This window comes from Ochotona curzoniae, unplaced genomic scaffold, assembly GCF_017591425.1.
Source record: "Ochotona curzoniae isolate NIBS_2020 unplaced genomic scaffold, NIBS_Ocur_1.0 contig_1274, whole genome shotgun sequence".
Classification (NCBI taxonomy): Eukaryota; Metazoa; Chordata; class Mammalia; order Lagomorpha; family Ochotonidae; genus Ochotona; species Ochotona curzoniae.
Genome location: NW_024465023.1, coordinates 33,456,662 through 33,469,469, shown reverse-complemented (window position 1 = coordinate 33,469,469; position 12,808 = coordinate 33,456,662).

Genomic DNA, 12,808 nt, shown 5'->3' with positions numbered 1-12,808 from the left:
ATCTACTGTCTCCATCCAGTTCAGTAACCATATGACACGGGAGTACTTTATTTCTGAGTTTACTGCGTATTGATTTCTTCCTCACTTGAATGCAAACTCTAGAAAAAGTTATTTTCATGTGTTTTGTTCTCTTATGTAACTTAAGAACCTAGAACAATTCTTTGTGAAATGTAGGTATGCAATAAGCATTTGTAATTGGATGAATAGTTTGCTTTAGATGTCTCCTAGTCTCTCTTCTTGTCTGTGTGTCTCTCTCCTCTGCTCAGTATCTCCACAATCCCTAACACTTTCTCTCTCTCTCTCTCTCTCTCTCTCTCTCTCTCTCTCTTTCTCTCTCTCTCTCTCTCTCTCTCTCTCTGTGTGTGTGTGTGTGTGTGTGTGTGTGTGTGTGGAGTTATTTACTAAGAATGCAGAGGGAATGAGAGACAGGCATCTTCTGTCTATTGGTTCACTCCCAAGTGGCTTCAGTATTTAGGGCTGAGCCAAACTGAAGCCAGAATCCAGAAACACCATCCAGGTCCCATAATTGGGTAGCAGGGTCTCAGGCAGTTTGTTTATTTCCTGCTGCGTTCTACAAGTGTGTTAGCATGGAGCTGAATCCTAAGAGGAGCAGGCAGGGTTCATACTGGTGTTCCAATATGGCAGGCTTGACATTGCAAGGTGAGGCTTAATCCCCTACTTCACATCATTGCCCCTTACTCTGCGTTTTGAATAGTGCAGAAAAAAATGGTCCCAATTATACTTTCATGTCATGGAATTCCTAAGTCATTGTATGTATTCTTCTCTGTGTGCCAAGCCTTCATAGACAGCTTGGATGCAGATTACAAACTAAAATGGATTGTATTTTATGCATAAAATAATATTTACTTAAAAACCAAACCAAAGAGCTTACTTGGTTTCTTCAGAAGGTAAAATAAATGAATTTGATGAAGAAAATTAGTAGGAATAATAGATACTTTTTGTCAGAAACCTCATCTCCTTCAAAGCAGCTATTAAAAGTAGGTAATCACTTTATTAATTATGTATACCATAAAGGTTAATCACAAAAGGAATAAAGTTTATGTATAATAATGGAGACTCACTAAATTCAAGAGCAGGCCTGGTCCCACATTCTTCATTCCTTTTAGAACACACCGGATCTGAGAAAACCAAATGTATGCTTGATTATGACAGACAAGCAAATAAGTCAGTGGATCCACATCTCACATTGCTGGAAAAATAATGACAAATTTTGAGTCAGAGGACACACACTCACCTCCTTTCTCTGCAAGAAGTCGGCATTGGTAGAAAGATGAACCAATCAGAAGGCATGGTCAGGAAAAAATAAGGCAAGGGAGGACTGACTGAAATCAAACGAAAACTCTTGATCATCCAGAAGGCTAGCACAGGGAAGGAATGAGACACCTCATCGACCCCTCTAATAATAGAAGTGAGTGGGAATGGTGGCAGTAGATGATAGTTGTTATCGGTTGAGTAGACATTTTCTCTAGAACTCATACAGTTGTTTCAAATCTGAAGTCTTAATGGTTGATGGACTGAGCGTAGAGATTTGATCTAACTGTGGTGACTAAGAGGTAGGCCTATATGGGAGGCCTTTCTGTCATTGGAGGTATGCCTTGGAGGGTAGTTTTAAGAGATTTCATAATTTTGAATTTCATAACTTTGGCTTATCTGTTCTTTCTGTCATTCTTGACTCACAATGTGGTTGTCTTTCCGCAATCACCACAGCCAACTCCCTTCAGATGCCAGACTGGGGATGCTTCATCCCATCTTCTCAAGCTGTAAGTTCAAATAAACATTTCTTCAAGAAGCTCCTGCTGGGTATTTTACTTAAAGTAACTATAAGCAGAGTAATACAATAGTGCAAGAGCATTGGAGAGAGTATTTTGTCTTTGTGTTTCTTAACTGGATTGTGGGAGAAATCTTTCCAGAAGAGGCGGAAGACAAAGGTTTCAACACTGTTACTGAAATTTTACAAAGCGTTGGAAATATCCATAGAGCATGATTACAGGGCCTCTGTGCCAACACAAGAAGTGGCTGAAAAAATGTTATGCCTGCAAACTTACGCTTTTATGTTTGCTCAGAGGTCTCTTATTTTGAGCACCCACAGAGCTAAAAACCTTCATAGCCTTTGTGGTGCCATGAAACACATGAGCTGCACTGATTCAACTCCTCAACTTTGTTTTTGTTGAAGAATAACAGGGGCAGTGAAACAGATATACTTTCTCACCCTGTGGGTGATCCTGGTTACACCCCACCCTCAACCCTTAAGCTTCCTGTCGTGGTTGTAGATTTATTTGTATTGAAGTCTTCATCCCACAACATTCCACAGTCATGCTTGTTCCCTTTCCTTGATGAACAAAAATAGGGCGACTGATTGCAACTCCCTTCTATTGTCTTGCTTCTGAACAACTCTTGTATTTTTTTTCCTGCTTTTTCCATGTTTCTGAAGTCTCTTCCACAAATAGGTTTGTGTGTATGTGTGTGAGGGAGAGTGAATCACATGAATCTAGGAAAGAACTTCCATTGTTGAGATACAAAGGGTAAATATCGAGGTTTAAGGGGATCATTATGCAAGAATCATGGATGAGGAATGACTTTGGGAAAATACATGAGAAAGAAGTAATAATTTGGTCGTTTGTGAACCACTGAAAATCATGCCCATGCATGTCCAAACCAGGTTTTATTTGCTATTTACTACCAATTGTTAACTACAAGTTAGATGGCTAGTTTTGCATCATAACACGTGCTTGAGTTAGTAACATAAGAGCAATAATTTAGGCTGGGTGCTATGGTGCAGCAGGTTAAATCACTGCTTGGGACATTCACATCCTATATTGAAGTTTTGAGCCCTGTTGCCCCACTTATGATCAATTCAAGCCTTTGGGCCCCTACCACCCATTTGGAAGGCCTAGAGTTCCTGTCTCCTGGCTTTTTGCAAGCATTTAGGGAGTGAACCAGCAGATGAAAAATTCTCAATCTCTCTTAAATTAAAAAAAAAGAAAAGAAACAAAGAATAATAATCTAATAAGGAACAGGGGTGTATGCTGGGAAGTATTTGAAGGGGACAAGGAACAATTTCTTTTGCATAAGTAAATGTTACAGAGAACAAGAGAGACCATGCCAGACACCAAGTATAAGATGAAAGGAAGAGTCTTGGCCAAGTTTGGCAATGGAGCTCCTGCTACAACTCTAGGAATCACTGCACCACATGACCAAAGTCAGCAGTTTTTAAGCTCTCATTGACACATAGCAGCCAGAGATTTCCAACCAATTCAGGTGGTGCAAATTATAAATCAACCAAATTACACCTGAAGTCAATCAGGCACAGAAGCAAATAGCTGTGATTAGCCATGTTTGAAACCGAGTACTATGTCAGGTATCTGGCTCCCTCCTGTCCTCTTTTAAAATATCATATCTGCTCACTGCTTTGGGGTGCTATTAGCTGGCTGCACCCCACCACAGAAAACATTCTGGCTAATATACAGTTTTCTAAGCACATTTTCCATCTTTCCTGTTGTGGAGTCATTGGAAGATATGTCCTTACTTTCTCATCCTGGAACACCATGAAGGAGTAGTAATATTTCCTTTCTGTGGTCAGAAAAGCTAAGGCTCAGACAGGCCAAGTGACCGAGCCAGTCTTTTGACTCAAAATGCAAATGCTCTTTTTGTTTCTGAATCAGCTATATTAGTGCTCCTCTAGAATATATTTACTATAGAAACAAATAGAAGAAACAGAATATAGGAAAGTGCACTCAAACTTATCAGAACCATAGTATTCGCAAAACAGTTTAAAGATTCATTTGAAAGGCAGATTTACAGAGAGAAGGAGAGATTGAGAATTTTCCATATGCTGGTTCAGTCTCCCACATGGTCACAGCAGCTGGAATTGAGTCAATTCAAAGACAGGAGACTGGAGATTCTTTATGGGTCTCGCAGATGGGTGCAGGGTCCCGAGGCTTTGGCCATCCTGCACTGCTTTCCCAGGCCATAAGCAAGGAGAGGGATTGGAAGTGGAGCAGCTGGGATATGAACTGGCACCCGTATGGGATGCCGGCACTACAGGCAGATTATTAGCATGTTTTACCAACACACCAGGCTCCACCTCTTCATTCTTACATTCCAAATCTTTTACATGTTATTTTGAATAATCTTATTTTTTACAGAAGAGACTGATATGTCATAACAATTAATTTGGTGTAATTTATTGTTTGTGTCTATTTGCCTATATCCATACATATTGGTAGATTGGAATTCCTTGAAGACAAGTATCTCTAGTTCCTAGAACAATGCCAAACATATAGTAAATTTTTAAAAGTTTATTTTTAAAAGCCATGAGTGCTGTCCTGCATTTGTGGCATTGCATGTTAAGTGCTGTCTGCAAAGCTGGCATTCCATATGGATGCCAGTTTGTGTCCCAGATACTCCACTTCTGATCCAGCTCTCTGATAGTGCTTCTGGGAAACCAGTAGAAGATGGCCTAAGTTCTTGGGCCACACATGGCAGACATCGGAAGAAGTGCCTGGCTTCAGCCTGGTCCAGCTTTGGCTGTTGCAGCTATTCAGAGAGAACAGTAATAGTATTTACTTCTCTCCCTCTGTCTCTGTAATTTTGCCATTCACATAAAGAAATGTATTCTAAAAGTAAATATATGAATTCTTATATCTCAGTTTACCAGAGAAGCAAAACGAATAGGATATATAATTGTAGGGTCTGGGGAGCTCTAAAATTCTTAGGAACAGCTAATAAGCTGGACACTTAGGCAGCAGTTGTCACTGTAGTCTTTAGATACAATTCATTCTTCAGGAAACCTCAATTTTCACTCTTAAGGCCTTCAACTAATTGGATTAGGCCCACTCACATTATTGGGTTTAATCTCATTTATGTAGAGTCAACTGATTCTAGATGTTAGCCACCTTCACCATTATATCTAATTAGTATTTGATTAGATGCAAGTATTACCTCTTGGCCATGATAACACATAAAATGAATCATCTCAGTGTTTAAGGCCATATGGTTAAGTAAAAGATACTACTGGGACTCAAATCTAGGTTTCTGTGACATGAGCCCATCATTTGAGTCTACCACATGAATATTAACCTGGAAAGAATTTTCCTGATAATGTAATTCAATCCTATTTTAGTGCATATGGGAATACTGAGAGCAGGCTCAGGGAGAACATTACATGAATTCAACCTTAGATTCCTAGGCTACCATTCTTTCTGTGATGACTGGGATTTTACAGAGCTTGTCCTGGACCTTTGCTGTTACAACATAGGACTAGATAAGAAACTGGAAAGAGAGGTATGGGCTGAGCTGAGTGTGTGCTAAGAATGACTCAAGCTATATTCTGCAAGTAGTTATTGCAAAAAGTGTCTGAGGATTTTGGTCACCATTTTCTGTGTATTTTAAAAGTTGATCAGGTACTTTATGCCAACAGATTTTAGACTTTAAACCTATTAAAATGATAGAAGTTGTGTTATTTGTACTTTATACTAAATAAAAGGATTGTGTATGTATGTGTTTTTCAATGTCCAAAGAATTGGGATACAAACCTGGAATCAGAAATATAGTCATTCAACGCCAGTATTGTTGCATAACTGGTTACATCACTGCTTGTGATGCTGGCATCCCATATTCCCACTGCTTCACTCCCCAACCAGCTCCAGTGAATGCTGGCTTAAGTGCTTAGACCTTTTTTCCTCCTCTGAGACACTTAGATGGAGCTCCAGATTCCTCGTTTCACTGGCCAGCTCTGGCTGCTATGGACATTTGTTATGTTAATGAGGGATGGAAGATATCTCTGTCCCTCTCTCTACCTCTGTCACTCTTCAAATAAATAATATTTAAAAACATAACTCACTAGACCTTGTGTTTATTGAGTACCCAATGTGTTCTAGCAATTTCATATGCAATGTGGGGTAGTAAGTAACAGGATAACTGTGGGATAAAAAAGATAAATAAATAGTTTGTCTTAGATGATTTAGGAGTGAGAATAGACAGAGTTTGAACTCCGCTGTATTGATTCCTACCTGAGAAGTTTTTCAATAACATGATTAAAATTAAGAGTGATGATGATAATGGCATTATCTGTAGAGAAACCTTGTTCAAAAATATCTTGAGCCCAACATGGTCGACTAGTGGCTAAAGTCCTTGCCTTCCATGTGCCAGGATCCCATATGGGCACCGGTTCTAAATCAGGCAGAAGTGCTTCCCATCCAGCTCCCTGCTTGTGGCCTGGGAAAGCAGTGGAGGACGGCCCAAAGCCTTGGGACCCTGCACCCGTGTGGGAGACCCAGAAGAGGGTCCGGGCTCCTGACTTCGGATTTGCACAGCTCCAGCCATTGCAGCCACTTGGGGAGTGAATGAGTGGACCAGAAATCTTTCTCTCTTGTCTCTCCTCCCATCTGTATATCTGAAACTCCCCCAAGAAAGTGTCTCATGGGGGAAACATAAATCCACTTTGCCAGGCTCATTAAGTTAGTTATCAAAAGTGTGAAAACATTGAACATAGGACAGGAATGTATGTAAGAGAAGGGAAATTGGATATACAGAATGACAGAGAGGGTAGGTCTGATAGCGCCACCTGGGGGAGAGCTGGGTAGTTAGAGCAGCTCAATACACTAATTCAGGATTCATAGATTAAAGGCTTTGTTTCATTCTCTTGCTCAGCAGAAAGAAAAGAACATTAGCCTGATATTGAAACGCCCTGGTTTCTTGTCATTCTCTCTACTAATAGTATCCTTAGGTAGCCTACCCCCTCCAAATTTTAATTTTCTCTTACAAATTATAACAGATAGATCTAGGATAAATCTTGAGGCAGGTGTCATGGCACAGATTTAGCCATCTCTTGGGATACCTGCACCCTGTATCGGAGTGCCTATTTGGGTCCGGACACCTCCATTTCTGATCTAGTTTCCTCTTGCTTTTGTCCACTGAGAGGCAGCAGATGACACCTAAAGTGCTTAGGGCCCTGCTGCCCATAGAAGAGATGCAAGTGGAGTTTTGAGTTCCTGGTTGAGCATGGCCCACCCTTGCTATTGCAGCCATTTGGATATTGAAACAATGGATGGAAACCTTCACTCTCTCTGCCTTTCAAGTACATGAAAATAAGTACATACACACTGAGAAATAATGAACTAGGGGTAGGCTAAATCTTAGCCTTTTGGTGTGTAATTCTTGAGAATGTTAAGTCACCTTTTTCTACCTGAAAAAAAAAATGCACTCTTGTGGCAGATTTGATCTCCCATTCTAGAGAGTCCACCAGGTTCTGGATCACATACATGAGTGCCTGATACAAACAGGGGTTGAGGGCTCCTGAAACCATTGTCATTCTGTGCCCTGAATCCCAACTTGAAGATGAAGGTTCTGGCTCAGAGAAATCAGAAACTTTCCATTGGAGTAAGCACCTGTGACAACCAGGCCTGTTGATTTACGCATTTTGGTGAAGGGTATTTCTCACGTCTCTCCATTTCCTGGCTCTCCACATGATCCCCCTCCTGCACACAGCTGTCATCAGATGCTAGACAAATAGGGCTGTCAATCTCGAGCCTCCAAAGCTGTAATCCAATATAAACCTTCATCCTTCCTAAGAAACTCTCAAAGGTTTGAAGTAGCTGAAAAGCTTGCTAATGCAATAATGTACCTAGGTGGTGCTCTCCCACAGGTATTAGTAGCTTCCTTTTTTTTTTTTTTTTTTCTGTTCTATGTAGTCAGCATAGGTAACTCCCTGAATAGTGGCAAATCATGTGGTTTTAACCAGGACAGTGGCATGTGGGAATATGGGAATTCGTCAATGGACTCAAAAGATCAGTACAAAAGAAGTCAAAGGTCTCCATGTGCGAGTGTGGAGTTTCTTCACTGCTCTTTGCCTTTCTGGGCTTCTAATTCTGCAGTTAACATAATAAGTGCTAACCCTGCTGTTAGCCACATAGCCTTTAACATTTGGTCCTCAGTGACTTTCTCCAGATAACTCAGAAAATTCGAAACTAGCTGTTCAGCAACAACTCCTTTCAATTCTGACAAGTTGTCATTTTAGGGCCATTTGTGTGACCCTTCACTCACTCTTCGAGATTTAGAAAAAATGGAGATTATTAGGAGTAAAAAAAAAAAACATGCACCTGTACACACTGGACATGAACATTTTCATCTTGAGCTACATAGATAATGGTGGTGGACTAGAGGCTCAGGAGAGGAGTGGAATGAAGGATGGGGGAAGTTTGGTTAGTTTGCACTAGCCATCGAACAGAGTAAGAAATTCTGCGGTTATTCTGTAGTAATGTGTGTATAGTTAAAGTACTGCATATGTCTGTATAGAAGAAAAACTTGAAGATTTTGGATGTGTTCACTATAGGTAAGTATCAAATGTTTGAAGGCATGGATAAAGGTTTCCTGATTGGTCATTATAGAATGAAATTACACAGAATATTGCATGGTATAATTTCTGTGTTTTTCAAATCTTTCATTTAAAATTTAAAAAAATGCCTCTTAAATGAGCAAAAAACAAAACAAAACAAAACAAACACTGTTTAACACTTTCTAAGCACTTATTGTGTGCCTGGCTAGAATTGTAATTTTCATCGACAGATCTAGAGAGAAATTCCTGTTTGATTCCTCTTTATTATAACTTTGAAGCCATCATAAAGTCACATAGCAGTATCCATGCTTTTGAACAGCTGCACTTGGGCCCAGTACAGTTGTGTTGTGGTTAAAACCACTGCCTTGCACGTTCCGGGATCCCAGATGGGTGCTGGTTCTAATCCCGGCAGCTCCACTTCCCATCCAGCTCCCTGCCTGTGGCCTGGGAAAGTGGTCGAGGACAGCCCAAAGCCTTGGGACCCTGCACCTGCGTGGGAGATCCAGAAGAAGCTCCTGGCTCCTGGCTTCAGATTGGCTCAGTTCCAGCTTTTGCAGCTGCTTGGGGAGTGAATCATGGGACGGAAGATCTTTCTTTCTGTTTCTCCTTCTCTCTGTATATCTGCCTTTCCAATAAAAATAAATAAATCTTAAAAAAAATAGCTGCACTTGATTGCCATATATGGAGAACTGTACTCAGTAGGTACCCCATAAATATTTGTGGAATTAAGCTGGTTTTCAGTGATAATTAGGTTAAGGTATTCCATGCCCTGGCCATATGCAGACTTTATTAGGTAAGACAGTATTTTTATGTCACCTGATGCTTCAACAAAAGAATGGAAGAAATTGGACCCGGCGCAATGGCAAGTGGTTAAGGTCCTTGCCTTCCACGCCCGGGATCCCATATGGGCTCTGGTTCTAATCCTGGCAGCCCTGCTTCCTATCCAGCTTCCTGCCTGTGGCCCGGGAAAGCAGTCGAGGACAGCCTTGGGACCCTGCACCCGCGTGGGAGACCTGGAAGAGGCTCCTGGCTTTGGATTGGCATAGCATCGGCTGTTGCGCTCACTTGGGGAGTGAATCATCGGACAGAAGATCTTCCTCTCTGTCTGTCCTCTCTGTATATCTGCCTTTCCAATAAAAAAATAATAAAAATAAATCTTTTAAAAAAATAAAATGGAAGAAATTAATTTAACCCCCAGTTGTTAAGTATAGTAGCTTTTTGAATCTTAGGTAACTAAGTTTTCTCTCAGAGCTTCCATGTCTTTATCTATCAAGCAGGATGAATAAATGAAACTTCTTGATATTATAGAACACATAATTAAATGGCAAAAGTGCAAGCCACTTGCACTGTGCTTGACAGTTTTATAAAAAGCCTAATTTAGAAACGTGAGTTTTCTTTTCTTTTTCTTCCCTGGCTATTAGAAACTCAAAGATTTGAGAAAGTATGAGTCAGCCTGGGCAAATGAAGAGGGAGCAAGAGCATAAGCTGAAACAAGAACCATGGTTTGCTGTCTTAACAGGATGAAAAAGGGGAAGCAATAATTTTCAGAAATATACTCATTGAATTTCTCAGACTCATAAGCTGGTATTCAGCAGCACAAACATCTAATCAATTCATTTGGTACTTCTCATTTTTTTTTTTTAAATTTCGTGGCCCACAGGTGTAGCCAAATGATCAAAATGTCCCCTCTTGTCTGAAACATCTGTGTTAGCATCATTAAATCCTGAGACCAAATAAATTTCCAGTTCAGAGGAATTTTAAGAAGGCAAAAGTCTTTCCTTTGGCCAGGGAAGGTTTAGTACCAGATCAATTTTTGCTTGCCATTACAGTGTCTGGTACACAAGTTTCCAATAAATATTTATTGAGTAGACCAAATGATTACTTACTTTTGCAAAAGGAGAAAATAATCTTTTTCCAAATGTTTGGGTTGGTATCATGTAGCTACAGCCAACTTTGTTCTTTAGGAGCCAGAAACAAAAGATAAACCAACTGCCAAAGCAGATACATAAACTAGCATTGGGCAAATACACATATAAAAGTCCTCTGCAAACCTATTTTTTACTTTTGACTTTCTGTGCACATAGCGTGGAGAGATTGACCTTGTGTAATTCAAATTCATGGCGGTATTTTCCACATATATCTTTCCACAGAGATGTGCAAATTAATTTAGTGAAAACGTAGGTGCTGAGTCAAAAGGCCTACAGAATGTGAGACTGAGAACAACTCTGAGTTCCAGCTACTACATGGTCTTGAATGAGAGAGAAGAGAATCATTGCTGCAGGCCACAGAGTCAGAGATTAAACTGGGACTTACAACGTTAAGATCAGTCCAAGTTCCCTTTAATCTCCTTGCCTACTGATCAGTAAAGCACTGATGTGGGACACATATAACATTTGCTGTTACTTTATTATCCATGCTGATTGCATTTGCCATATGTAACTGCTATCTTAATAATCTCTTACAAAAACAGAACATTTGACCATTTCTCTAGACTGAAAATATCTAACAGGACTTTCTGTGAAATCTATATTCACATTATCCACTGTGGTAGGCATTGTCCACATATGACTTCTGAGGAAACTATGGCTAATGTGATGGAGGAGCTTAACTTTAAATTAGATCTAATTTCAGTTCATTCTAGTAAAGATAGCAATACTGGATAATGCTTACTATACTGAGATACAGGACTGTACCCTTGATTTCCTTCTATCATTCATAGGAATGCAGATGACAGAGTTCATCCGACCTCTTTAAGCTCAGACAGATTTTGTTTCAAATCTTGGTCCTGTTATGCATTAGCTATCTGCCCTTATCTTCTCTAAGCTTGGAAACTTAGTTTCCTTACCTGTGCAGGTGCTTCACTTTACATGATTTTGAGACAAAACCACATGATGTTGTTTAGCATAGAGCCTGATGTGGGACTGCACTCAGTGTCCATGAATTCTCCTTTTTGTTTTTCCTTTATCCTCTTATCAAAGCCCAGGGCATGGAGTACTGGAAGCTACAAGAGTGGCCTTAGGAGAAAATACTCTCCAGAAAACAAAAGGGCACACAGTGATAGGTAGGTTGGAGATGGAGAGTTAGAGGTGGAGCTCAAGCCAACAAGACAAGATTCCAGCTAGAGCTACACTGAAGGAATGCCCAGCTGCAAAAAGAAGCCAAGGGTTGAGGCAAGCGAAAGATTTGGGCTTAAGAAACCACTGCTCTAACCTCTCTTCTGGTTTCTCTTTCTCTGAGCCTCATAGTTATCATACATAACATGAAGTTGGTATATATAGTGTTTGTTAGGGGTGGGGTGCGGTCTGGTCACTAAATTATAGAACCTTTAAAGTTCTTACCTTTCAGCAAATGTGTCTTGTTGAATTCATAAGAGTAGCCACTTCCTCGATCATCAGGAACTAGCCCTAACATCTAGCCTCTGATTAGACTTTAGATCTCTCGCCTATCAGCAGACTGTCCAGCCCTCTTAGGGACTCAGTTATTGAATCTTCATAAAGTCCTTCTTTGCTTTCTTCTTAATCTAAGTCCTACTTATTCTGTCAGGCCTGCCTAAAAAAATCCATCACCATCATAAACCTTTGCATGATCCACTAAACAAAATTGACAGTTTTTACAATGTTTAGCTATTATTATTGATTTTGAAGGTGGAGGTGGGGATGATAGAAGTACATCTTTCATCTGCTGGTTCATTCTGTGAATGTTGACAAAAACCAGAATTTGACCAGGCTAAAGGCAAGAGCCTGGAACCCAATCTAAATTTCCCACATGATTGGCAGGGGCCCAAATATCTATCGTTTCTGCTTCTGCTTCTCTAGACGTGCCTTAAGGAAGATGCTGAACAGGGGCGGAAGCCAGGACGTGAACTTACACAATCTGATGTGGGACTCAGATGTCCCAAACAGTGATTTAAGCCACTGAGCCACAAGGTCCACCTCAATAAACAGACTGTCTGTCTCTCTGTGTTTCTCTCTCTCTCTATCTCTGACAGTCTCTTTTTATTTTTAAAGGAAGAAATTATGGCATGGACACTAGAGCCGATTGTACAAACCAGGACTTTAGATGAATTATTTCATTTCCTTGTGGGAGGGAGGGGGCTTGAACATCTCACAGACAAAAGCAAGGTTAAGAGCATGTGTTACAGTAGGATTGTTAGGAGGATTAAATGATAGAATAAATGTGTCAGTACATTGTAATCCACGAAGGACAGTACACATAGGAGAAATTAGCAAATGAACTTGGTTCCACTTAACTTGCACCTCTGGGGAGCAATTACTTGTCTGCTGTGTTTTAGAGTCAGATATTGACCTGTCTGTCTGCCTCCTCAGATTGTGACCCCTTGGAGGATCCAGGTCTATGTCTTAGTTGTGTCAGTATCATCAGCTCCAAGGGTTGGCACAGAGCAAACAGTCACCTTGCAATAGCACATTTTATTCATACAGTGCTGACCCACAC